The following is a 13,026-nucleotide window of genomic DNA, read 5'->3' as shown; positions in this document are numbered from 1 at the left end:
CATCCTCCACGCGTTCCATCAGGGTTTTTACTTGACGTTGGATCAAGTGTATGGAGTCCGTATGTTCCGCCACCGTCGGTGTAAGTTCCGCTAACATCAGGCTCTGATCTTTGACTTTATCCGCTAATTTCGCATGATCTGCCTTAAGCAAGGAAAGGTTGGTGGTGAGGGTGCCCATCTGTGTCTCCATCACTGTCCTGGAGTCTCTGATCTCTTTAAGTATGAGATCTAACTTGTCGCCTTGCTGGTTCTCCGAGGCGGTGGAAGTCGATATCAGCAGCGCAGGGCCCGCCGGGTCCGCATCCAAAGTGGGTCCTGTGTCCGTCCCCTCCTTGCCCTCCACAGCCTTTACCCCCTTACGCCCCATGGTAGACTTCGGGCGTTCAGTTGGCGGCAGGGGTGCATCTCAGGGCAAGTTTCGGCCGCTCGGCGTGTGTTGTACTTCCTGGAAGTGTCCCCTACGGCCTCTCCTATCTCTCCCTCCCAGGGGCATCAGTTGCCAATGGGGTCTCCGCAAATCCGCAGAGTGGGGGGTGCCGTTTCCCACCTGGTCTAGGGTAAAGAGGCACCCAGCCCGTTTCCAGTATCAGCTCCCGGTAGGCGAAATGTTTCTCCCCCCACCAAGCTGGGTCCGGCGGTCCAAGATCGACAGCAGGATCGATGGGGCACCGTCTCGGGCTGGCTCCCAGTTATAAAGAGGCAAGGGGGCAGGCACAGGAGGGCCGGTCGATGGCGTATGGTTGGTGGTGCCCCAGGGGCGACTCCTCAGGGCCCGTTCACGTCCCAGTCACTGACCCACCTCGCGGAGGTAGGGTCTGTGCCACTTCGGCCCTGTCACTCCTCAGTCGATCCCTCGGGGCTTCACAGCAGGGTCCGGTCGCGGGCTCATGGGTCCCGCCCGCCCCAGTCCGCCTCCACTTGCAAGCAGTGGCTCCGTGTGCTCTGCACGGTGTCGGGCCCCAGGGGCTCCCTCTTCTCGCTCCTAGGCTCCTCACCTTCAGTCACTGCGGGGAAGCAGCGGGCCCGGCGGGGAGAGCCCCAGTCGGCAGGCTCCGCCGCCGGCGCAGGCAGTCGGTCCTCAGCGTTCGCGCCTCGGAGCCCCAGGCCGCAACGCAGGGCCGTTCACCTTCTTCTCCTCCCCCGCTGGTAACCGGGTTCTCAGGGCGCCGTCCGCAACACTCAGCATCTGTGGGGACAGGATCTCCGTCGCGGGGGTCCGTTTCCGGTTTGCGGAGGCTCCGCCGTACCGCCGCCTTCCTGTCTCCGCTTCCCGGGCACCTCTGCCACTCGAGCCCCCAGTCTGCAGCGTGACACCAGGCCCCAGACTCGGCCACGGCGTAGCTCCGACCCTCTTGCCGTCAGCCCTCCAGGATTTACGGCGGAGTATGCAGGGGGTCTTAGCTGCAGAACTCGGCCGTTTTCAGGCGGAAGCAGCCCCTCGGCGTGGGCTGCAGGATAATCACTCCCCCGGCGGCTCCGGAGCTCTAACAAACTCTGTCCGCCATGATGGCCTGCTAGCCACGCCCCCCGACAGACATAACGTTGAATCCGATTCGGAACCCGCCTTTCTGACTGACTCAGACACTTTTCCGAACGACCGATTCCGATGGTCTGAAAACGTTCTGACTTTTCTACTCGGTTCCGAATCGGTTCAGAACAGCATTCAGAGTACCCGAGTCGGTCGGAGCCGACTCGTACAGGTCTACGGACCACATTTCTGACCAAGTGATTACGATTTTGCATTTGGACAACCTTTCTGAATCGGTTGTTCCGAAACAGATCGGCTGTCGGAATCTTACTTTGGGGGCCCATAGCAGGTCCCCCTTCACACGGGGGCCTCCAAATGGTGCCTGTGGGGGTACCCATAAGTCCCCCCTTTCCAACCATGCACAGAGTGACTGACACCATGGGGTGCCCGCCACTGGGTGCACGATTTACCACAACCACCCCCTTTTTTTCAATGGGAGCCTGTGTAGGTGGACGGAACACAGGCTCCCATTGAAGTCAATGGGAGTCTGACTGAACGGTGTTCAGAACCATCGTAATCGGTTGGTCGGACTCCCATGATTCTATTCGGTCGGAAACCATTCCAAGACCGATTTTGTCGGAATGCTTTCTGAACGAAATTGTAATCGGCCCCTATGAGCTGAACCCTGACAGTCCACTAAAAAATTAGGAATAACCAGGGAATTGGTCATTCTGGTTCAATGCCCCAGTAATATCTCAGTTTTGGCCTGGGAATTCACCCTGAGATTTCCACAACTTTTAGTCACCGAAATGACTGGGCGAAATTAAACAGATCAACTGTGTTTCTTTGAAACTCATTATTCCGATGTAGACAACCCAGCCTCATAGGAATAAAATGGCCACCGGTAGCAATGGCTTAAAAATGATGGTAAAAATCCCGAGAACTAGTAGCTTCAGGCATTTTCTCAGTATTTCGGGCTTCATTTTTCAAACCTGTATCCCTGCTCCATTTGCAGTCTGTACTGTAAATGCCCCTGACTCTTGCCTACACTCAAGGGCTCAGAGCAGGCAGAACTCACCTAATATTTACGCCCCTTTTGTGAATAAGAAACTGACACCTCTTTACACAGCAGATCTGACCACAATTTAGCAGAACCGCTCTGTCTATTTTTAGTTTATTGTCTTTTCTTCTTTCACAGCAGAAAATACACAGGTTCCCTCAGTCATCGTGCAAATATGCAACCTTGTTTTCGTTACCTCTGCCCTACACAACATGTAACGTGCATTTGTACGTGTGGAGTGGGTATTGATTTAAAGATATCCGGAACTCACAGCAAGAACAGTGATTTAAAACGGAGCACAACTGAGACACATGAGGTTAGCTGACATCCATCTTTAATCATCGTGACCTTGCGGTGACCCCGGGCTCAGCTGGCTGCGGGCTAGTTAGGTCTATTATGGAAGGAGGTGCGATGACAGAGCGCAGATGTGGAGTGCACGTGTATCTAAATAGAAATTGGACAGAAATGTTAGAAAACGGACTTTATATTTTTAAGAGCTTGTTTCAAAATGTATGAACTATTAAGCTAACCTGTAGAGATTGAAAGCACAATAAGTATTCATAAACGGCAACCATTTAGGCTTAATGGAGCTCCTTTAGATATTTTAATTCGTTCAATTGTCCACGTATATATACATCTCTTTGAATTACAGTGGCAGATCAATTAAACTAACCTGCCTATATCAGACCAGGTAAGCCGTTGGAAGTGATAGACAGATTCAGGGTACAATTCCCTTTTTTGCTGTAAGTTTCAACTTTAAATTCATATTTTCATCACTCTTAAAATACTATATTAAATCAAAGAAGTGTTGTTTTTATGTTTCTTGGGTGTAGTTTACTGTACCTCCGTAAAGCATAAATACACCAGACATCACTCTGACTGCTCCGGCATTTAGGGAGTTAATATTGGATCCGGTAAAGCCTTATAGAATAGCATTTATTGGGTGCAGTATTACCCCTCCATTGTAAGTTCTACATGGCTGTATGTGAGTTAATGCCATAATACTGCTTGGTGCCCCCTTGGCTACTAAATTTGAATTCCTCAACGTTCCTACTAAACCTGCAAATTCTTCCAAGTATTACCTACTTGGGAACATTTGTGTGGGAAGAAAATGGTGAGCAATTTATGCAAATTTTATAATCCCCTTTGGATCAATACTTCTTCTTGCATCTGAATCGGATTACTTAAATGATATCCAGTTTTGTGACTCAATAAAAACAAGGGTATCGCATAATATTTATTTAGATGCATAAGAAACGTTTGACTGCATGTCCTGGTCCCTCCTTTGGAAGAGACCTGTGTAGATAGTGTTTAAAGCCACATTTATGAACCGGACCCATATCCTTCGTGTCGGAATGAATATAAAAGACCAGAACTCGGGATTGGATGTTTAACTAGACAAGTTTGCCATCTATCACTACAAGTCTATGCACTTTATAAATAGCTGTTCTTGAGAAATCTTTTCCATTGTGAACAAGTGTTTCACATCCATATGGAAGGTGTCAATATTTCACTTGGAAAGTGCTTGCTTCTCTCAAGAGGGTAAAAGTGGTCTGAGTGGGTAAAATGTTATATTTGTAGTTTTTTAAAAATCTTTTATATTTTACTGTTTTGGTCTGGTTACAACCACTTGTATGTCTTGCCTGCTATTGTATGATGGGATGTCCATGTTACATGGTTTCTATAAACCTAGTATGAACTCATTACAATATATATAGTCTTGTAGTTGCATTTATAAAGCCCTGTATACCCTGACAAGTACCACGCTAATTAATTGATTATATTTATCACTCCAATGTTTTTTGTTGTTGGAGATGACGTGATCCGGACGTTTGAAGTACTGTTTGCCTTTAAAAGGTTGCTTTGTAAAGCTACAATCAACAAAAATATTGATTTCTGGAAGATGAAAGGCTTGAGTGGGCTGTGGGCTTTTCCCCCCGAGCTTCAGGCAACACACATATGTCACCATTAGGATCTTAAAAATAAGCAATGCTAAAGAAGGATGCATGCCTTATTCTATGCATAAGGAAACATTTTCGAAGCTCTTACTATGTATGTTACTGACGTTTGATATTTTGAAATTTGAAAATGCCTTTAAGAACGTACAAAATGTTACCTCTTGTGACATGCATATACTGTATAACGCTCAGCAAGATGCACACGGCTGTGCTGCTTACAAGCCATGAGGCACTGGCTGCGACAGAAACACGATGTGTCAGGCAAATGGGATGCTGTATGAAGAGCTTACTCTGGGGATTCCTGCAAGAAGTTTTGAAGTAGCCTTGCATAACTAATCTAGCACACCTATTCTCTTGGTGATTGTTAGCTACAGTCTAGGGGACCAAACGCTGCAAGAATTGATGTTTGACATCACCATTCATGTTGCCATGACTACCATTAGCAGAGACATCTGAAAGCGCACAGTGAATATGAATATTTAGGAAAGATCAGATGGAGGTAGAATCACAAACTCATGAATAACATTACTGTGAAAAACCTATTTAAAAAAATGAGGGTAACACATACAAATTGATCTTAATCTCTGTACACTTGCATTTAGAGGATTCATCATTCCCCTCTCTGTACCAATTTAGTGTGGCTAAATCTAAACATTCATCACGCATGGGCAAGGTGGAATCAAAATGGCTGAGTGATTTTAATCCTAAGTAACAGTACAATGACAATAACAGCATACTTTCAAAATTGAGTGTGCCATTTGATTTTTACCCATTGCATTATGTCATAAACAGTTGCTAGGAAAGATGTCTCTAGATGGATTTATAGATGGCATCCCCCTAGAAGAAGAACACTTAAGCAGCCCGTAGAACTAATGCTGGCATATAGCTGATGTTCTCTTTCTATTTTCAGTGTTCTGGGAAGGAGAAGAGGAAACCATTATGTGAGGATTCAGGCAATCCCCCTGCTTAAACTCAGGAGGAGGGAATTTGAATCCTCCAATTTTTTTAGCTGGGTTTGTGTGCACCCACATACCCAGCCCTCAAGCTAGGAAGATACTAAAGGCTCTGGGGTATATTCACAAGAAGGTGTGATAACTACCCCAAGAGTAGCGTATTGCAACTTTCACCATCGCAGCCCATCTCGAGAAAATAACCCTGTGGCAATGTGGAATTCACAACACAGTGGTAGTATGCGATAGACTGCTGAAACCACGGACAATGCCCGCAATACAACCACTTCGATGGCATCAAAAACACAAACCACAACACCAAAATCCTGCGATGGGCCAAAGCACGATGAGGAAACCAGCGATAAGCAGCGCCAGGCCTGCAACACACACCTGGCAGGCGGGAATAATAAACATAAAAGTAGAAAAAAAAAGCAAGCACAAACTGACCAACACCCTAGCACCATGAAGGCTGCCGGAGCAGGCGGAGAGGACGAGTGCTACCCCACATGCACCCCGGACAACCAGCCCGGGACCTCGGGGACAGGGAAGGGCAAGGACAAGAAGAAGAGGAAGACGAAGTTCAGTCCCCAGGCGAACAGGATCATAGTCACGGAGGTGTTGGAACACCATCAACAACTGTTCGTCACCTTCAACGTGTCATTGGGCACCAAAAGCAGAATATGGCGGGATATCGTGGACAAGGTGAATGCCGTCGAGGAGCACAAGAGGACAATGGACGAGGTCAAGAAGCGATGGAATGACATCAAGCAGAGGACCAAGGAGAAACTCTCCGCCAACCGGAAGGCAGCAACGCAGACTGGAGGTGGGGGCCCAGCGCCACAGCTCGAACTGGATGACATGGAGGAGCTGGTGTCGACAGTCATCAGTGTGAAGACTGTGGCCGGAGTCGGGGGATCGGACACTGCTCGACAGGACATAACACAATCACAACAGGGTGAGTGGCCACCAGGTACTGGGGGGATGGGTGGAGATGGGCACAATGGCACACATGCACAACCAAGCATAGCACAGTGCATACCCACAATGACTCTGAGTCCTTGCCCAGATCTCCAGACTGTCACAATGCACAATGCCATGCTGTCTGAATGTCAACATGTACCATTCGGCTACATACATCTGGATACATTGTAATACACCATCTCCCCTTCACATCGCAGGGGCACCGTTAACACCTCCTGCAGAGCAGTCCCAGCCACTCTTCATTGATGACGAGGAGGACAACTCCAGCATCGACACACAAGCCATTAAAGACATCATTGACCTCATCAAAAACTCACCCACTACCCAAAGTACCCAGCAGGAGGCACCCACAGCCCCGGCCAACCCCCCCTACCCCCGCCCCCCAAGACCCACAGGAACAACACATGGCCTTCCAACTCCATGTGCTGGAGGGCCAGAGGGAGACTGCAGGGCAGGTGCGGGTGAGGTTCGACCTCATGACTACCAAACTTAACGCCATCCTTGTGTGTGTAGCCCCGCTCCATGGTCACGCGGAGAACACCTGTCTGCTCAGAGTGGCTACAGCGATACCAGCTGTGAGCTGGCACACATGAGGAGGCTCATGGAGGACAGGGTGCGGATGGATGCGAAAAGGATGGCAGCCACTGCTGAACATCAGCGGAATGTAGCAGGGATCTACCATGCCCTGCCGATCCTCATCATGGCATTGCTGCCACAAGACGTGGTGATGTGGAATGCTGCTGGCCCCACACCATCCACATGTCCGCCCCTCTGGTGTGGCTATGCCTCCCTGTGAGGCAGGCTGAACCACTCTGGCCCCTGAAGTGTCAGTGGCACACAGTGCGGCAGACAATTCACCTCCGGCCCCTGAGGTGACAGTGCCACACAGTGTGGCAGATAGACCACCTCCGGCACCTGAGGTGACAGTGCCACACAGTGCCACAGCCGGTACAGCAACACCCACAGGTGGGGCAGGGCACATATCCGGGGACGAGGACGTGGATGGGCCTGTGATCAGAAGGGCTCAGTAGCATTCATTCCCGCCACCTGACCTGTTCCTGCCTGGTCCTGCACATAGCAATCATGACCTTCCACTGACCCCCGATTCACTCAGATGCACTCACCTTGGACAGCAACATGGACCACCACATCCTGTTTGATGATCAATGACACGGCGAACAGACTGATTGCGCAGTACTTGTCTTCCATGAATGGGCTCTGGCTGTCCCTCCACAGCCCCATATAGTGTGGTGTATTCGGCAGTGCCCTATACCGCTCCAGCTGAGGACGAGCACTGGCTGTGTAATAAACATCCAGTGACGCACTGCTGTGTCATGTCTTTCATCATTCATGTATGTATGTGTGGATGAATGTAGGGATAGTGATTTCCCTTGCGTCAATTATGCTCATCCTGAGGGATGCCAGTCAGAGGGTGCTACATGTTAAATTGGGTCTCGGGTCCCGTGGACATCACAACATGGACACACGCATCAGCCACTTTCTTGTCCAGACATGGACTGATCCACGCCCATTGCCCACGAGTCATTTTTGCAAGCCCTGCCCTGTTCCGGCGTACAGCAGGCCAGACCACTCCGCTCACGCTCCGGGGGGGCCTCATTGCCTCATTGCCTCATTGTTACCTGTCGCAGGTGTACTCGCTGGTGGTGTGCAGGTCATTGGTCTAGTTCTCAGCATATCACAGCTACTCCCTGAGGGCAAGTTTGTACGCACACACACCCACCAGGTACAGGCGTCACAGGCCATGTGACCCTGCAAATATAAGGGGCCGCGACATCACATACCCCTCTGCCGCTGGAGACTGGATGACAGACCCGAGGCCTTGTGGCCCGCACGGGCCTAGTACCACATGGCGCTGACTGGGGATGGACAGGGTTTGTGGCACCCGAGGCCTTGAGGCCGGAACGGCCCTAGCACCACGTGGCACTGACTGGGGTTGGACAGGGTTTGTGGCAGACGCTGCATTGCAGCCGGCACAGGCACCCCGCCACGGACAGTGACTTAGGGTGCACTGAGTCATTGGCACCTTAAGCTGCTGAGCGGGTGTGCAGCCTGCGATGATGGCCCGTCCTGGCGGTCCGGACTGCCCAGGATTTGTGGGCCTTGCTGGACCGCAGTGTAGGCTGCACCTGCGTCCTGCGCGGGCCTCCCGCAATGTGGCCCCACTTCCGGGGTCCCAGAGTTAGTGGCACCGATTGGGCTGAGCGGCTGTGCAGGCTGCGCTGTTGCTAGGTGCCCTGGTATTCCTATGCCATTCTGTGATCAAGTCCCAGACCGGGCCTGTGACCTGGTGGCCTGCGCAGCGTGGATGCATGATGTGGAGGGTGCCATGTCTGCGGACCCCGGGCTTGTGGCTAGCAGCGGCACATGGTGGGACCGGTACACAGACATAATATCGACTCCAAAATATCGTTTGGACATAATATCGACTCCAAAATATCGTTTGGAGAAAATATCGACAGGACAGAATATCGACAGCCAAAATATCGTTTTTAAGGTAAGTGAAGTAATATCGTTTTTAAGGTAAGTGAAGTAATATCGTTTTTATTTTTAGGGTTCAGGGTCAGTTTTGGGTTTTTGGGTAAAGGGGTATTTTTAGGGTTCAGGGTCAGTTTTGGGTTTTTGGGTAAAGGGGTATTTTTAGGGTTCAGGGTCAGTTTTCAGTTTTTGGGTAAAGGGGTATTTTTAGGGTTCAGGGTCAGTTTTCAGTTTTTGGGTAAAGGGTTAGTTTTAGGGTTCAGGGTCAGTTTTCAGTTTTTGGATAAAGGGGTATTTTTAGGGTTCAGGGTCAGTTTTCAGTTGTTGGGTAAAGGGGTATTTTTAGGGTTCAGGGTCAGTTTTCAGTTTTTGGGTAAAGGGTTAGTTTTAGGGTTCAGGGTCAGTTTTCAGTTTTTGGGTAAAGGGGTATTTTTAGGGTTCAGGGTCAGTTTTCAGTTGTTGGGTAAAGGGGTATTTTTAGGGTTCAGGGTCAGTTTTCAGTTTTTGGGTAAAGGGGTATTTTTAGGGTTCAGGGTCAGTTTTCAGTTTTTGGGTAAAGGGGTATTTTTAGGGTTCAGGGTCAGTTTTCAGTTTTTGGGTATTATTTTATTATATTTTATTACTATATAGATATGTTTAATAAATATGAAATAAAAAAATATTTATTTAACTTTCATTAATTATTATAAGTTAATGTAAGTAATTTTAAGTATATTTTAGTAATTAATTATTAATATTAGTTTAATTTAACACTGTTTTTAGTAAATACGATATTTTTTACAACTATATTTTTGTAAACGATATTTTGTACTCGATATTTTTGTACTTACCTGTTTGTACATACAAACTCGATATTTTTGCTGTAGATATTTTTTCCTCGATATTTTGGGTAGTCGATATTTTGGTAGTCGATATTCTTTCAGTGATCAGGTGGGACCTGCAGTCTACATGCCGGTGGCACAAGTTGAGCAGTGTAGCCTGGGTGGGCATGGGCGGCATGCTACAATGGGTGGCGGGAGGGCCTGGGTTGCCTCTGGCTGTGTGTGCATGGGCGAGTGGGCAACATTGTCTTGTGCAAGTGTGTGTACTGTGGCAATCATGTCCCTGGACTCTGTTTCAGATGACTGCTCTGTGTCAGATGTGTGACCTGGTGTGCTGCTATCCGTACCGGCAAGTGGTTGGAGACACACCGGTGGCAGCAGGTGAGCAGTGTGGCCTGGGTGCGCTGGGTCGTCTCTCTCTCTCTCTCCCCCTCTCTCTCTCTACCTCTCTTCTCTCTCTCTCTCCCTCTCTTCTCTCTCTCTCTCTCTCTCTCTCTCTCTCTCTCTCTCTCCCCCTCTCTTCTTCTCTCTTTCTCTCCCTCCCCTCTCTTCTTCTCTCTCTCTCTCTATCTATCTCTCTCTCCCCCTCTCTTCTTCTCTCTCTCTCCCCCTCTCTTCTTCTCTCTCTCTCCCCCTCTTTTCTTCTCTCTGTCCCTCCCCCTCTCTTCTTCTCTCTCTGTCCTTTGATGTGCGCAGGACACACCTTCTCACCATGTTTTTTGTCTTGTAGGCTGTGACCTATGGATTGTGTCGAGGGGAGCCGCCATGTGTCTTCATTTAATTTATGTGTTATTTAAGTAAAATTTCATTGTTTGCTTCGAAAGTGAATGTGTGATGCTCATTTCTGTGCTGACATATGCATGTCACCAGTTGTGATTGTGCGACATCAGGCGGAATATTTTGTACATGTTTGGGTGTAGCTGATGTGGCATGTCTTTGCTGGGGGGGTGGCGCGGGGGTGGTCCTGGGGGTGGTGGCGGTGGGTGTGGTGGCCCTCTTGGGTGTCCTGCCAGGATAATCAATTGCTCCATGGCATCTATTGCCCATCTGATTGCGCCTTGGGCAGGGCTCCCTACTGTGGTGCAGGCTGCAGTGTGACTTTACACCAGGTCAGAGCAGGTGTAAAATTCCTGCAGCTAACACGCCTTATTGCATGTTTAGTGCTCTTATCGCCTATCTGTCTGGTCATTCTGAATGTTGAGGTGTGGTGTTGACCCGGCTTTTGTCACGGAACGCCTACTCTGCATCTCATTAGCCATAGTTGTGGGGGTCCTCTGTGGCGATGATTTTTGCGGCTGCTATCGCAGGAAAGGCGGTGCTGTGGGCTGTCAGCACTTGCTTGTGAATGGTGGGGTAAATTTATCACGACTTTAGCTGCGATAAAGTGCAGTTAATTCTGCGATAGCTCCTTGTGCGTATGCCCCTCTGAGTTATATTGTATATTTGTTGATGATGCAGGAGCTTATATGATCCAGAAGTGATGTCTGACCAAGAAGTAAATAAATGTTGTCCTGAACTGAAAACTTGCACCCAGAAGTAGATAAATGAATGAAATTTGGAAGTAAAACAATTAGTCCAGAAACGTGGTTAACACAATTCAGTGTGAATGCTGGTGCTGATTTTAACAGATTGCCTGTAAACTAACTCAAAGTTACAATGAACCTGTGGCCAGTCATACTTCCACTTATAGTTGCCTCTGACAGCTCTCAGGGCAGGGCATGAGTGGGAGATCTTCACAATCATAAATCTGTTGTTTCTGAATCGCAAATCGGAATGTATCAACAGAATCGCAAATATTTAGCAATTTGGATAAAATCGCTAAATATTTGCGAGAAAGCCAATTGCGATTCCTTAAATGTGAAAAATCACATTTTTGCGATTCCTTAACGGGAAAAATCGCAAAATTGCGATTTTTCCGAAATCAGCCAATCGCAATCTTGATGCTGTTTGATGACATCACCATCCAGGAAGTGACTGACTACCCATGCTGCAACAGTGTTGTTTGTGAGAGAGTGGGAGAGTGAGGATTGCTACTGAGGAGCCATGGCTGAGAGTGGGAACAAGGAATTGCCTGGAACCCAGCAGGAGCAGCAGGAAGGAGACACTTCTAGAAAGAGAAAGATGAAGTTCTCAGAAGCAGAACTGGAAACACTCATTACAGAGATGGTGCCAAACCACGATTTGTTCTTTGGAAAGAACTCACTCAAGGTGCCTGAGACAAGGAAACAACGCATCTGGGCAGGCATACAGGCTAAAGTCAATGCCCTGGGAGTGACACACAGGAGTGTGGAGGTACTGCGCAAGCGCTGGTACGACCCGCCAGTGCTCAAAAGAAAAGTTGGCAGCCAGGCTGGAGCAGTCACAGCTCACCGGTGGAGGGACCTCCAATGTACCACAATCCACACCGCTTGAGGAACTTGTAGAGGGAACACTGGCTCCAGAGAGTGTGGCGGGCGTGTCTGGGCTAGACAGCTCCGACCGACCAGCTTCCAGACCAGGTAAGATGCATGCCATCACATCCCAAACCCCCCACCCACCCCCCTGCAGCAACCTAGGGATTAGGGGAACCACATGTCATGCTAGAGCAAGTACTCAGGCAGTCACAGCAATGCATTGTGGGAGATGTAGTCACATGAAAAATAAATGTTGTGAGAAGCAGCCTCGCTAGGCAATTTTCACATGTGCAGGTCAGGAAAGGGGAATAAAAATAGTAATGTAAGGCTAAACTGTGAAATATTTTATTTTCATATTGCAAATTAGTTAAGTAAATTAATGTGTGCTGTTCTATCCACAGCACCTGCAACTAAAAAGCCCACAGGCAGGGGAAGAGAGACAGAACCTCCAGACTCTGGAGACGCAGGGCAGGAGCAGGAAACAGATGGGGAGGACAGCCCTGTCATTCCACCAAAGAGACCCAGGAGGAAGATTGTGAGGCTATTGGCAGTCATGGAGGATGATGAAGAGGACACCAATAACAATGTGCAGTCTGATGAAATAGGTTCACAGCAGGAGTCAAGGCCACAACACAGCCAAGGTCCACAGGGCACAGGCAGGCTCAGACCCCGCACGGGCAGCAGCTCCGTTGATCAACAGGAAGACTCGGTTTTCGCAGGGCTGGAATTACACATGCTCCAGGTGCAGCGCCTACAAGCCAAACACATGAAGGCATTACAGCGTGAGATGAGGGCAGGGCTCAGGGGCATACGGGAAGAAATGAGGGGTGCTGTGCAAGTGCTATGTGAGGAGTTGCGTGCCGGACGCGCTGCTAGGCGCAGAGAGCTGGGCCGCATGG

This window comes from Lissotriton helveticus, chromosome 10 (genome assembly GCF_964261635.1).
Source record: "Lissotriton helveticus chromosome 10, aLisHel1.1, whole genome shotgun sequence".
Taxonomy (NCBI): Eukaryota; Metazoa; Chordata; class Amphibia; order Caudata; family Salamandridae; genus Lissotriton; species Lissotriton helveticus.
This window is presented reverse-complemented; position numbering follows the sequence as displayed.